General features: G+C 39.1%; 1 long non-coding RNA gene across 4 annotated transcripts in view; it reads right to left on the reverse strand.

Annotated features, from left to right (window-relative positions):
- Positions 1 to 12,801, reverse strand: part of LOC127021483 (uncharacterized) — a 119,828-nt gene extending 107,027 nt beyond the window's left edge. For all 4 annotated transcript variants that reach the window (XR_007767224.1, XR_007767223.1, XR_007767225.1 and 1 more), the window contains exon 1: positions 12,719 to 12,801. This is a non-coding gene — a long non-coding RNA (uncharacterized LOC127021483). The remainder of the gene's footprint in view (positions 1 to 12,718) is intronic.
- Positions 12,802 to 13,067: the final 266 nt, after the last annotated feature.

Here is a 13,067-nt window from a genome sequence, read left to right on the forward strand (position 1 = left end):
TCATCACTGTGGGTAACAGAAAGCAGACCTTCAAAGCCTGCAAGTACCACAGAAAGTGTAGATGAAGCATTACCAGTCATTCATAAACCTGCCACATATGACAGTGTCTCCCCCTAAACTCCACATATTTCCCCCCCCCTTTTTTTTTGTTCTTTTGTTTGGTTGGTTTTACCCACCACTAGTATTACACCTCCCCATCATGTCTGACAGACCCTTAACAAACCCTTAGCTTCTAAGAACCACATTTCTAACACCAGATTCAACCATTTCAGTTAGTGTTTGATTAAGGATTTGTCCCTAACCACAGAGTTGAACACCATGTTTTGTTCTCACCTTTTTATCTGATCTTAGGGAATGATTAACAGAATGATCATAAGCATGTGAAGCACTAAAAGAGCAGCAAATGCAGCCAGTGACAGCAACAGGAAAACGGACAAGTATAGCCTGCTGGATACAGGCATATTGTCACATCTGTGCATTTAGGGGTTGGCAGAACAAAGCTATGCCGTGAGAAATACGCTCTGGCCTTTGCTGTGGTGGATTTTTTTGTTCCTTCTTGCCCAAACCATTACACTGCTGCTCTGTAGTCTTTGAGGATTATAATTGACACAGATACCCAAATCTGTTTTCTCTCAGTTCTTACTCTTTGCATTACTTTAGTGCACAGGAGCTTTGTTCTGATCCAAGGTTTCCACTGAGCACAACCCTGCATATGAAAGGCAGCACAGAACCAGTGTGCACACCCCACAAAAGCACATCATTTCAAGTGCAAGTTAGGAGTCAACAGATGCTCAGGGGATACTGGGCTATGGATTTCTGCACCAGATTGTAACACGCTAAATCAGACCTCAGGTTTCTGAGCCTATTATCTGTACAGTAAAAGTGGCAAGTGTGCTTGCAACACGAATGAGCATACCTGAACTAGGCAGCTAGCTCACAGGCTGACAAACCTAGCAGGGGTGCAGGCTTCAGCTGATCAAGTGTCCAGGGTGCTGAAAAGGCTTATGCAGGGTAAGGAGAGAGACATTATCAGCAGCTCTGTAGAATGTTAAGTGAAATAGATCTAGAAAGAAAATATTTTTAATTGTGAATGAAAATTCAGATTGCATCATTTATGGTTTTGTGTCACGCTACTTTTTACTCTTCTTGGATACCCTTCCTCACCTATGATTTTATAGGTAAAAGCTCTAGAAGAATCAAACACAAATGCTTTTTAGAAGCAAGAATAACACCATCAACATGCAAAAAAAATTGTAGGTAGAAATCTATGTAATAACTATTAAACTAAAACTGGGGAAGCCTCTAAATGGACAAAAAAAATTGTTTCAGATTATTAAGATTTCTTCTTAGTAAGATCACTGCTGTTTTCTTTACAGACTCAGATAAGAATTTTCCCGCTAAATGGCTTCTGGTTTTTGGCCAGAGAAGCACAGTTTGGCTGAGACATTTCTACTGAAAGCCTAATAATTTCAATGGTACAAGTCTTCTCAGAAATGGGATAAAACTTCTGATGCAACAGTCATGCAAATGTGAGAGAAATATTTTCATTAGTGCAGGGAGACTAACTTCAGATGTAGAATATTTCAGTTGTTAACCACCAGCCAAATGACTATTCTCTTATGTCCCACTCAAACACTTCAGGGTTTCTCCCTTCTCAGCCCTGTTTTCTAAAAACTCATATTAAACACTAATTGGAGTAGGGACTTGAATTGGGGTCTTTCACTTAGTATGCAAGTGCTATAATTGCTAGGCAAGTGACTATTAAGAGATGTCTTCTAGATACCACTCTTCCATTCCATTCCAACACTAGAAGCCCACAATCATGCCATAGCAATGTGGTTTTTAAAATCTCAAAGTTTACAGAATGCGAAGTAACATTTTCCTATTCATTGCAATTTTTAAAGGAGAAGTGAAAGCACTAAGCTCTCTCTGCTTCCTAACAGACAGCTGCACAGGTATCTGGGAATTTCACATTCCAGCTTCCTCATAACAAGACCAAACGCTGGGCTCATCAGCACCTCCTAAGGCACATACATTGCCAAACAGCAGCAGACGCTCCAGAACCTCAGGCACTGCCATCGTCAGTTTTGCCAGGTACATGATTGCCCAGAACAGCATGTGAAATTCTCCACAGGTTTCTAAACCATTAGAATAATTCAAATGGGTATTCTGTGCTACGCTTTATATTGTTATAACTCCAACTGGATGCAGAATATTATTTGCTCTGGTAATTCACAACCCAAGTGTAGCAATTATGTAATTTAAAAAGAGTGGGGAAACAACTATTCACATGTCAGTTCACTCTAGCTTGCAGCAAGCAGGTGGGGTTATTTTGTTTGGGGTTTTTTTTATTATACAAGATGCTTCCACAAATCTGCAATCTCTTCAGACAATTCTTAAAAGCAAACAGTTTATTAGTTTATTTATCTAACTATACTCAAACAGTATCAGTGCTCAAGGTGGGGCTGAAATTTAGGACAGCACCTATGCCTGATTTGGATTAGAGTGCCATACAGACTACAGGGCTACATAATTCCCACCCCCATCCACCTTAAAAAAGGGCTCTATAACAAGTTAACAATATGAAAGTATCCAAATATACATAAATACAAATATTAACACTAGTCAAATAACACCAGCAATTATTCAATGTCCCCAGATAGTTCTCCAGAGTTAGGCAGCTCTTAACAGAAATAACCTTACTCAGTTTTGAAATTCTGATACTTTTTTGCAAGTTCACACTTGTACACAAGCTTCAGCTCATTCCTGTTTGGCAAAATATTTAAACATTAAGCAGACCTTGATGTTGCTTGTTATCCAAATTGTCTTAACACTTACTTAATACTCTGGAATCTCATTCCCAACACTGTCCCAATTCTGCTACATTTTTCAAAGTCCAAATTAATTTTCTAAGTCATCCCTACTTTATCTTACTGCCATTAAGAGGGAGAGATACAGTATACTGTACAGCATAAAATCCTGTCCAAATGCCAAGTAATTCCATTCATTGAATAGTTTTTAAAACCAATGAGAAGATACCAGCATCCAGCACAATCTCCCTATAGAAGAATCCAAATTACAGTATTTATGAACCTTTGAAAAAAAATAGTTTGAACTTCATTAGAAAAGAACCATTGAAATTTTGGCTTCAAATCCCTACCCTTCTCCTGAAAGTGTCCATTGCTCCCTTCCAAAACACAGCATTTAGTCAGCAATTTAATTAATGTCAGATAAGGCTGATAAAAGAATATAGTGCCTACCTAATACTGTAACCAAGAAAATCACCCTACCATTAACAAAAGAAAAAAAAAGACCCTTTGGGCAATTCATCTACCCTGTAGCACTATAACATAAAGCAATAGCACAGTAATATAACTAAGCATGATCTCATACCAAACAGAAGAATCTTTCAGAAATTCTTACAGGAAGAATGGCATTTAATTAGCAATTCTGATAGCATGAACTGAAAACAGTCAAGTCTCAAACACTATTGTCCTGGTCTCAGCTGGGACAGAGTTAATTTTCTTCTTAGTAGCTGGTACAGCGCTGTGGTTTGGATTTAGTGTGAGAATAATGTTGATAGCACACTGATGGTTTAGTTGTTGCTCAGTAGCGCTTATCTTAAGCCAAGGACTTTTCAGTTTCCCATGCTCTGCCAGCAAGCAGGGGTGCAAGGAGCTGGGAGGGACCACGGCCAGGACAGCTGACCCGAACTAGCCAAAGGGGTATTCCATACCATAGAACATCATGCCCAGTATATAAACCGGGGGGAGTTGGTCGGGAGGGACGGATCACTGCTGGGGCATCGGTCAGCGGGTGGTGAGCAACTGCATTATGCATCACTTGTCTTTTCTTGGGTGTTATTTCTCTCTTTGTTATATTCCTTTTCATTACAATTATTATTATAATATTTTTATTGTTAGTATTATATTTTACTTTAGTTATTAAACTGCTCTTATCTCAACCCACAAGTTTTACTTTTTTCCCCTGATCCTCCTCCCCATTCCACTGAGAGGGGGGAGCGGCTGTGTGGTGCTTAGTTGCTGGCTGGGGTTAAACCACATCTATAAATGCTTTTTCTGCAGACATGACATCTTGAGATCGGCATTCTTTGTCTCTGGGGAGCTCAGGCAGACCATCCTGATGCATCAAGCCTTTCCTCCTGCCAGCAGTGCATTTGGGAACGTCATGATGCCACCTGCCCATCTGCCTAGCGGAAGGCTCATGTACTGCCAAAGCAGTTGCTATGGGGCAGAACTGCTTTCCATCACAGGAACATGCGGGAAAGGAAGGTCTGGGCAATGGGTGAAATGCATCCTGCTGAATCTGCTACAGTTCACTTGCAACTTTCCATATCAAGAGTTTGAAGAGTGGTTAAGAGGTGTCTCAGTTTTTGCAGGTGGTGTTGGAGAAGCACCCATCACGTGAGTGTCTGGAGATCCTTTCCAAAAACATTTAAAACTTGTCAATATGAAGTAGCAATGAGAAATTTAGAGCAAGAGCCACTTTGCTGGAAGCTTTCATAGAAAAGACAAAATGAAAAATAAAACCTATAGGTGAATCTATAACTGAAATAAAAACCAAATATGTATGTTTTAATTGTAAAAAAATTAAAAACCAGAAAAGTTTCCAATAGGATAGCTTATAGACCACAAACAGAAACTAGCAAGAGGAACACTACTGAACATAGAAGTAATATATTCTGTCTTTTGGGTAACATCAAAACTGAAATAGAGAATACAACTTCAGCTCTAAAATTTCTATACAAGCACTGAGTTCTCCTGTTATGCATGAGCAGATGGAACAGCTACAGAAGTTTCTCCAGCCTCTTATTCAAAAAGTTGTGTACCTGGGAACCACCTTTTGGCAGAGAAGGAGCCAAAAAATGAACCCAAAAGCTTTTTAAAACAAACAAACAAAAAAACCACCACCAAAAAAGCCACCCCAATATTCGAGAAGGTCAAAAAGAAGCACTTAAGAATAGGCTACTAAAGACAACAGGTTTTGCCTTCAGTTTCAGAAGGATGAAGTTTTTTCCTAGCATTCATTAAACACATTGCCACCAAGTACTTTTCAGCACACACTAGAAATTATCCAGCTGCTTTTCATCTGTTCCAAGGGTAAAAGCCCAAGAGCATACAGCAATAACACAGGAGAGTGGTATTGACTGATGGCACAATATACTAAATTCAGAAAATGTCCTCATTTGGCTATATTCCATTCCTCTGACAAAAAATGAAGAGGGAGCCAAGGCAAAGGAATCATGAAGGACAACAAAGGAAGAAAGACCCATTACTGTTTTTCTGCTTCTTTAATGTGTAGTGTGTACAATGGCAAATACCATTATCTCCGGATGACTCTGAATGTACCAGGATTCATCCAAAAATTTTTTTCTACAGACCTTTTCAGCACAAATTTTCCCTCTCCTCATTCCCCACTCATCCTACTTCCCTTGCTCTTCAATAGCTTCTTTAGAAGCCCTAGTTGCTCTCATTTTGCCATTTTTAAGGAAAGTCTGTCAAGTACAAAGCAGTCACAAGAGAGGTGTGTGGATTTGGTCACTTGGAGGGGGGAAAAAAAAAAATTCCCAGGGCAAGATTTAAGGAACTTCAAACAGTTTTTCTAAAGAGTTCAGCTTCTCAGAGATACTAAATAATGTCGTTAGGATTGAGAGCATCAACGTTGCAGTGGGACATGGTGGCTGCTGGACATTAAAAAAGTGAACCTATGTTCTTCTGTATCCAAAAAGACACAGGTTCTTCATTATTTTACACACAGAGAAACTACATTGTTTACTTTGAAAAACAAACACCCTTAGACTTTGGAATGGGTGAAACTCCACAGCATTTTCTTTAGACTTAAGTTATTGCTCTTTAAAAGGAAATTCAATACAAGCACAGATACCTAATTACTTGTGAATCAGTCCTATATAAATATTAGACTATAAATTAGACTGCTTGAAAGTAATTCCTCTGCTTCCTGAGGTCTACTGAAAAATAAGTTATAATAAAACAGCACTGTGCCACACCATAAAAGCCTTCATATTTTACTAGAGCTGAGATAATGAAAGATTCAGATGCTTTAAATTCTCCTTAAGATTCAAAATCTTGCGAAATCCATATATAGACCCACATACAAACTCTTTTATGTACTGATAACAGCCCTGCTGCCACCTTCAGAGCACTATTTTACCGAGTTAAGTTTAGTACTCAAAGGCTTCTAGCAGAGGACAGACCCCTTCTCCCCAGCTACTATTATTTTCAGGTAGGTCCTAAATTTAGAAGCCAGAAGAGTTCTGATGAGTTCTGAACTGGTCAGAATAGATCCAGGCCCTTATTATTTCAGATGTGTCACTTAAGTGCTGAAGCATCAGTGACAGATGGAACAAGCTGCATCAAGAGAGTAGCAACTGAACTGCCAGTCTCCAGAGGGATATTTAGCTACAGACAGGCACATATGTAGCAGGAGACTTCAAGTACCATTTGCACCACAGCATGAATCTTCATCTTGTAATGGATCTTAACAGAATTGACACTTGGCATCATACCATTCTCCAAAGACCTAAGTGTTCTCGCACATAAAGCGCTATAAATCTCCAGTAAGGGAAAGAACATATTTAATAATTAATCTCTACTGGGATTTTAACATTGGCCACTAGCAAACTCTGCAAAGTGTTAAAGATTGATCAACAAAACTGCTTTGTTGACAGGTGGATTTGCACTAGTGATAGCTCAAGCAACAACAGCCAGTGTAACTCAGCATAAGATTCTTTAACACCACAAAAATTTACTTTAGGCTTGGATGAGTTCCACGGTGGTAACAGTCAAAAAACATGCAATTGCGCCTTTACCTCCCCACCACTACCAATGAAACTGAAACAACCTGTTTCACTCCTTTTTAAGCATATATACACAACTTTTCTTTCTTTCTTACATGTAATCACTACTTCATAGATACATCTAGCACATGTAGCTAAACCAAATGATGACCTAGCTCTGATCTCCGATATTGCCAAATGTTTTCTACACACCCTGGTGCAACGTGACATGACATTCTAAATAGAGCTCTTTCAGGGATGGTTTCTATGGCACTCATGACATCCACCTGGTAGAAAAGTACAAATCTAGTTACTACTGAACCTGTATATCCAGTATTCATACCACATACTTATGCTGATAGCCTGAGTTTCCCTATAAGAACTGAGTAAGACTGGACATTGAATCAGTGTCATAAGTTACAGATCATCACAAATCAATGTGTAGAATTATTTCCCTCCCATCACCCATGCAGAACTGTATTCATCTCAAATGCATCTCCTTTATCTACACAAGAAAATAATCCTGTTCAAAGTTTAAATAAAGATTCCTGTGATGCCTTCCAAGATCTCTCCATGAATGATCATCTTTATTTAATTCTGCCTGAAACTGCATACTTAAGTTATACTGATACTGAATTTGATCTAACAGTGTCCTGTTAAAAGAACTAAAGGTTGAGAAGGTAGTTAAAAACACCCCTTTTATAGCTCCTCATCAAACTATTGCCAGTTATTTTAATTACAGTTAATGATGTCTGATATCAGGAGTTGGTTTTGGTTTGTTTTTTTTTTTATAGTGTGTGTCACCAAGATTAGAAGTGTAGCAGCAATTTTGTGTTCTTGTTTAGGCTATAGAGAAAAACAATTTGCAAAGAAATTGTTAAAAATGGCAGGCTGCATAATGCCCAACTTCAGAGAAAAGCCTATCACAACAAATATCCAAGAAAATTACTAACTTTGTCCATCTCAATGAAAAATACCATTTCTAAATTAATTTAAATGTGTTCTATACAAACGGCCTGGGTACCCCAAATCCAGTCGTCTTGTTTTAGGATTACAGACATAACCGTTAAAGTCAGGCACAGCAGCATCTGTGTGCCTGCATTCTTAATAAAACCATTGTCTTAGAGGAAAGAGAAGCTTTAACGCATTTTAGTACTTCATCTACGCATTCTTAAAAAAAGCAGACTGATGCACGTGGGAATTTCTGTATATTAAAAAGCTAAATACTCCCCCCCCCCCTTTTTTTTTTTTAAGACCCCTTCCACCAGGCTTTCAGAAAACTCCTGTTATTTAGCTGGATTGCCAATCAAGATTCCTGGGCAATGATCACTTTCACTGTGTTACCAAGTCATTATCACATTGACAGTAAAATTCAGAGTGATTAGTATACCTAGATATGAAGGGAATACAGGGCATAACTTCTCAGATTCTGCTGTGACAAGGTATGTCATATGCTAACAACTGAACACATGTTTACTAATAATCTGCCTTACTTAAACAGCAGCATCATCAGCATCAGCCTTACAGCAACAACATTGTGGCATATAGAAGTACTCCTCAACCTGCTTGGTTCACAATTGTCATAAATTAAGATTTCAGCATAATCTCACTAATTTCCAGCAAAACTACTCTCATTAATGTAGGTAAGAACATGCAAGTATTTGCAGAATCCAGACAGTAGACTAAACTCATAGGATAGGGGCTGATTTTTTTAATTAAGTGTATGAACAGTGCAATGAAACCTCAATTAAGATCTCTAGAGGTTACAACCATCCAAGTAATAAAGCCACAATGGTGATGTAGCTTGCCATGTGCAGTTGGCACATTAGATCCCAGCACACCAGTTAATTATTTTGATTTACAAGAACACACATGCTCAGTACTGGAAAGGGTCTTGAGCTGCTCTTACTCAATGAATGCTATTTTGTGCACTCTACAGACTGTGGCAATACTCAAATCGAATTTCAAGTGAATTATCACACAGCAGCATTTTGGTCTGTCTTTTCCCCACCCCCACCTTCTCCCACACTTCATTCTCCATTTACTAGAAGTTAATGAAGCTCTGTCTCTGGAGCTGGCCTCTACCATTCAAGCCTGAAATATGACCAGGCAAAGTTTATGATAAATTCTAGACAAACATAATCTATTTTCATTAAAGTTACAAACCTCACACTCAAGCTGTAATCTCTCTGGTTTCTGAATTTGAGTAACCTATGGTCAAGTATCAAAGACATCTGGATTAAAGCTGTCCTGAAATTCCAGTGCTAGGTAAGACTTCAAGTGTTTTGGGCAGAAGGCACAGAACTAAATCAGAAGCCATGCACCTTTTTGATCCAGCAATTTTCACTAAATTTTAGTTCATATAAAACCTTAAACCCAAAAATGAAAGTCTAGACCTATCTCACTGAAACCAGGGGGGAAATACCTTTCCAGAGATCAAGCAGACATCTGAAGATCCGCTTCCACAAAGCCCCATTAACCATATTAGGGTAGAAAAATAACAGACCCTTGCTGGGTAAATTGCTGCTGACAGTTGGAGCTTTTCCAATGAAAATGTCTTATAAGCAATAGGGACATCTCAAATGAGAAGGATATTGGAAATCCTGCTCTGAAACAGCTGCTATTTCTTGTGTTATCACCCCCTTGGGAACTCATGTCCTTGCACAAAACAGATTTTGCATGAGTAAGCCATGTAGCTGGGTCTGGAGCACTCAGAACTGCTGAAAGTGGCTTGCAATCTAGTCTCAGATGTGCCCCATTTGGCTTCACCTTAAAAGAACCCGTGCCAGCCAAGGCTTTGCCATGAAGCAGCCCACAGCCTGACATCAAATACACTGTAATGATTTATGATGAACCTATAAAGGGCTAAGTTCCTGCATTCCATCCCTCATGGTTGCTTTTGTGCACAATGGAATTTGGATAACAGGACAAATCATAGTGGCCTTCGGGAAGCAGACAGGATTTTATCCTTCCTCAGGAAGTAATCACTATGAATACTGGCACGTTCTTACCTCCATCATCCTGTAACCAGCTTTCAAACTAAAGTATGCAAGCAGCCACAGGAGACTTCATATTTTACATTTTTGTCCTTTCTGTGACTGAGGTAATTTTTTCCCCTGCTTTCCTAGGTTAGTGGCCTAGGAAACTGTATATTTAGCTTTTCTTATTATAGAGGCACAATAGAATGGAAGTCTCAATCCTGCTCCCCCCTCACCCACAGCTTAAACACAATTAACTTTTCATTTGATGCATTCTTCCTGTCTGCACTCATAATGCTCCCCCAGGAAATGAGAGCCAATAAGTCCTACACAAGAGTAAAAGAGCAGGGTACTGACCAAATATTGTATAATGCTATGTTATAGGCCTATGAGAAAAAAGTTAATTAAAGACCATAGATATCCTTTGGGAAAATGTTTAATATATTAGCTCTTGCAGCAGGGCAATACAATATAAACAAACCCCTCCTCTTTGGAAACTGTGAATATATCTCACATTTGGGAAAAAACCAGCAAAATCCAATGCTGTTTTTATTGGTCATTGGCTAAAAATATATCTAATAAGATACACAACACACTTAAAGAATATTAACTTCAACAAACATGATCTCTACTGTGGCCTATATCTCACCTTCCTGAATTAGGAAGCACCTGTCATAAGTTTTATGATAGTAATAACAATTAATAAGCATTTCTACATAGTTCCTAATGCTCAGTAAGCACAAGGAAAGGCTCAAAGACAGACCCAGGCGTCTGAACACTCCCAGAGTAGGAGCCTTGGAAGTCTGAACAGTTGTATCCAGAGACTAATTTCAGAGGGTCTCTGTCCCTGCCTAAATCTCCCCAAAGGGATGTACAACATTAATATTCTGCAAGGTATTAATTTGCAAGGTCAAAGACTAAATGCTCCAATAGCCACACATTTTATGCAGAAAAGAAGTGGAAGTTTATTGAATAGCTTACTCATTAGCATACATTTTCCAAGGAACAAACCCAGTCTCTAAGGTAATATTAAGCAAGCCTCATGGCTAGGTTTTCTTTTACTTGTGTTATTAACTCCACTGGAGCAGATGCCAAATTTAAGCACCTGCAACAGGTTTACAGAAATGTTAGCATTTGCAGTTGAGTGCAAATAGGATATTTGTTTGAAAGTTAAGTGCATTTCTTCCGCAACAGGCTCCAATAAAAGCCCAACTAAGCTAATCCAAATCTCTCAACTTCCACTGGCTTTGATAAGGCATAGGCACATTGGTACCCAGTCTCCTTGGATCTCCCACTACCGTCAGCAGGAAGATAGGCGTTCAGAATAGCTCTGAAAGAGCCTGTGCTTGCTTTGCTCTGAACTGATGGATCACATGAGAGGAAGTCCCTAAGTATGCAGACTATGGCCAGCATGTTTGATGACATGAGATAAATTACTTAACCCAAACCACAAAACAGGGATAACATGATTTGCACTGGGGTCTGAGACACTGCCTGGTGGGATACAATCCCTCGCTTTCTGCACAGTCCCAGAGCATCCCAGGTATCACTGCTCACTGAGCCAGTAGCTGTCTGACACACAGGTCCCAACTGGGGCGGGGGGGAAGACTACACAATCAAAAGTTGGCAGGACAGCAGAGACCTGTGAGGCTGGTATCTACAGCTACGTGCATCTGCTTCTAGCCTTGGGGAGGGCACACAACACATGAGCAGTTCACAGCGTTTACAATTCACCTTAAGTTTCAAAATTCAAGGCAGAAACATTGATCTGAAAGCTGAACTCTGAAGCTGTGTGTCCAGTGTAAGTGAAGAACAAATACAGTTGGAAAATGGCTACATATACACAGTTGAACCATAGGCTTTATTTTTAATTGACACTAACATTTTAAATTCATATGTAACACGCAGCTTGCTGTTGTTCTTACTTAACTAGGACACTGGCACTTATTGGGTCTTGCCATAAAAATTACCTTATGTGTACAGCTTCCTCCCACCCACTCATGCCCATACTTATTTTCACCAACATATCTTAGAACACTTTATTTGAATAGGTATTCTAGAGGACAAAGAAGGATGACACGGCCCATCAGGCTACTGCCAAAGCTGTCACACCTGCCTAAATCATAAGTCAGGGCTGTATCCTGCAGGTAAGGTTGCCAACTCCAATAAACAGGTCAGCCCCCTGAATGGGGTACACATGGGACTAACCTTGGTATTTGTTTTGGGACTTTTTTTTTTCCCCCAAAAAAACTACCCACACACAAACTCTTTATAATCATACATGTGTTCTTTTTCTAGTTCTTAAAAAAGTATACATCTGCAACTGGGCCACCCACGAATTGAAACAAGAGTCATTTGTCTAGCAGAGTTTCTTGGTGGAATATGCAACAAGAATGACACAGCCTCTGTGCTAGAAGTAAGTGTGTGTATACTCACTGTATGTTTAAAGTTTTACCTTGAAGCTTTAACTATAAGCTCCTCTCTGAATAGAGCTATTGTACCTATGATTTATCAGGCAACATATTGCTATTTACTTTTGTAATTACAAGCACTTTTTCCAACAATGCTCAAACGATTGTTTCTCAAAAATAACCTCACATGAAAGGAGTAATAAGCACAAAATGATGTTTCATTACACCACTAAAGAATTTTTATTACCAGTTCCATCAGATTTAAGTAGCATCTTTAGTATACGTACGTGCATATGTATAATCTGTGTCAGATTTGTCAGCTTTTGATGGATGTTTTCACTCTCAGTGTTATTATTACTCTTATATAGTAATACTGGCAACAGGACCTAGTTTATTAAACCTTATGTTGCATCTGCTACAATGCCCTGGGGCTGGAGTATAGTCATCTATTCCAAACACTATTCCTTGCAATTACACTTGATTGTTAACGGTATATATTCAGTATCACTTACATTTGACTGTTGCTGTTCTGAGGTTTTCTTCTGACGGGCCACGCTTGAGCTTCCAGACAGTTAATGGGATTATACAGATCATTCAAACTGAAACACAAAGTAAAAGTTACATTAATATAGCTAATAGTGGATTAAAATATCAGTGATAACAGACAACAGTATGGCTTTGAAATCTTTTGGTCATGTTTTTTAGAGGCAGCAGATTAAAAACTTGAATTGGTACTGAAGATAGGATGTGCCAATATCACCCCAGTATGGCAGTGACAGGCTAGCAGTCTAGCCGCCCTCTGTGCCATCCAATCCCTCAGTGCATTCAGGCTGCACATACTACACCATCCCTTCCACAGCC

This window comes from Gymnogyps californianus, chromosome 13 (assembly GCF_018139145.2).
Source record: "Gymnogyps californianus isolate 813 chromosome 13, ASM1813914v2, whole genome shotgun sequence".
Lineage (NCBI taxonomy): Eukaryota > Metazoa > Chordata > Aves > Accipitriformes > Cathartidae > Gymnogyps > Gymnogyps californianus.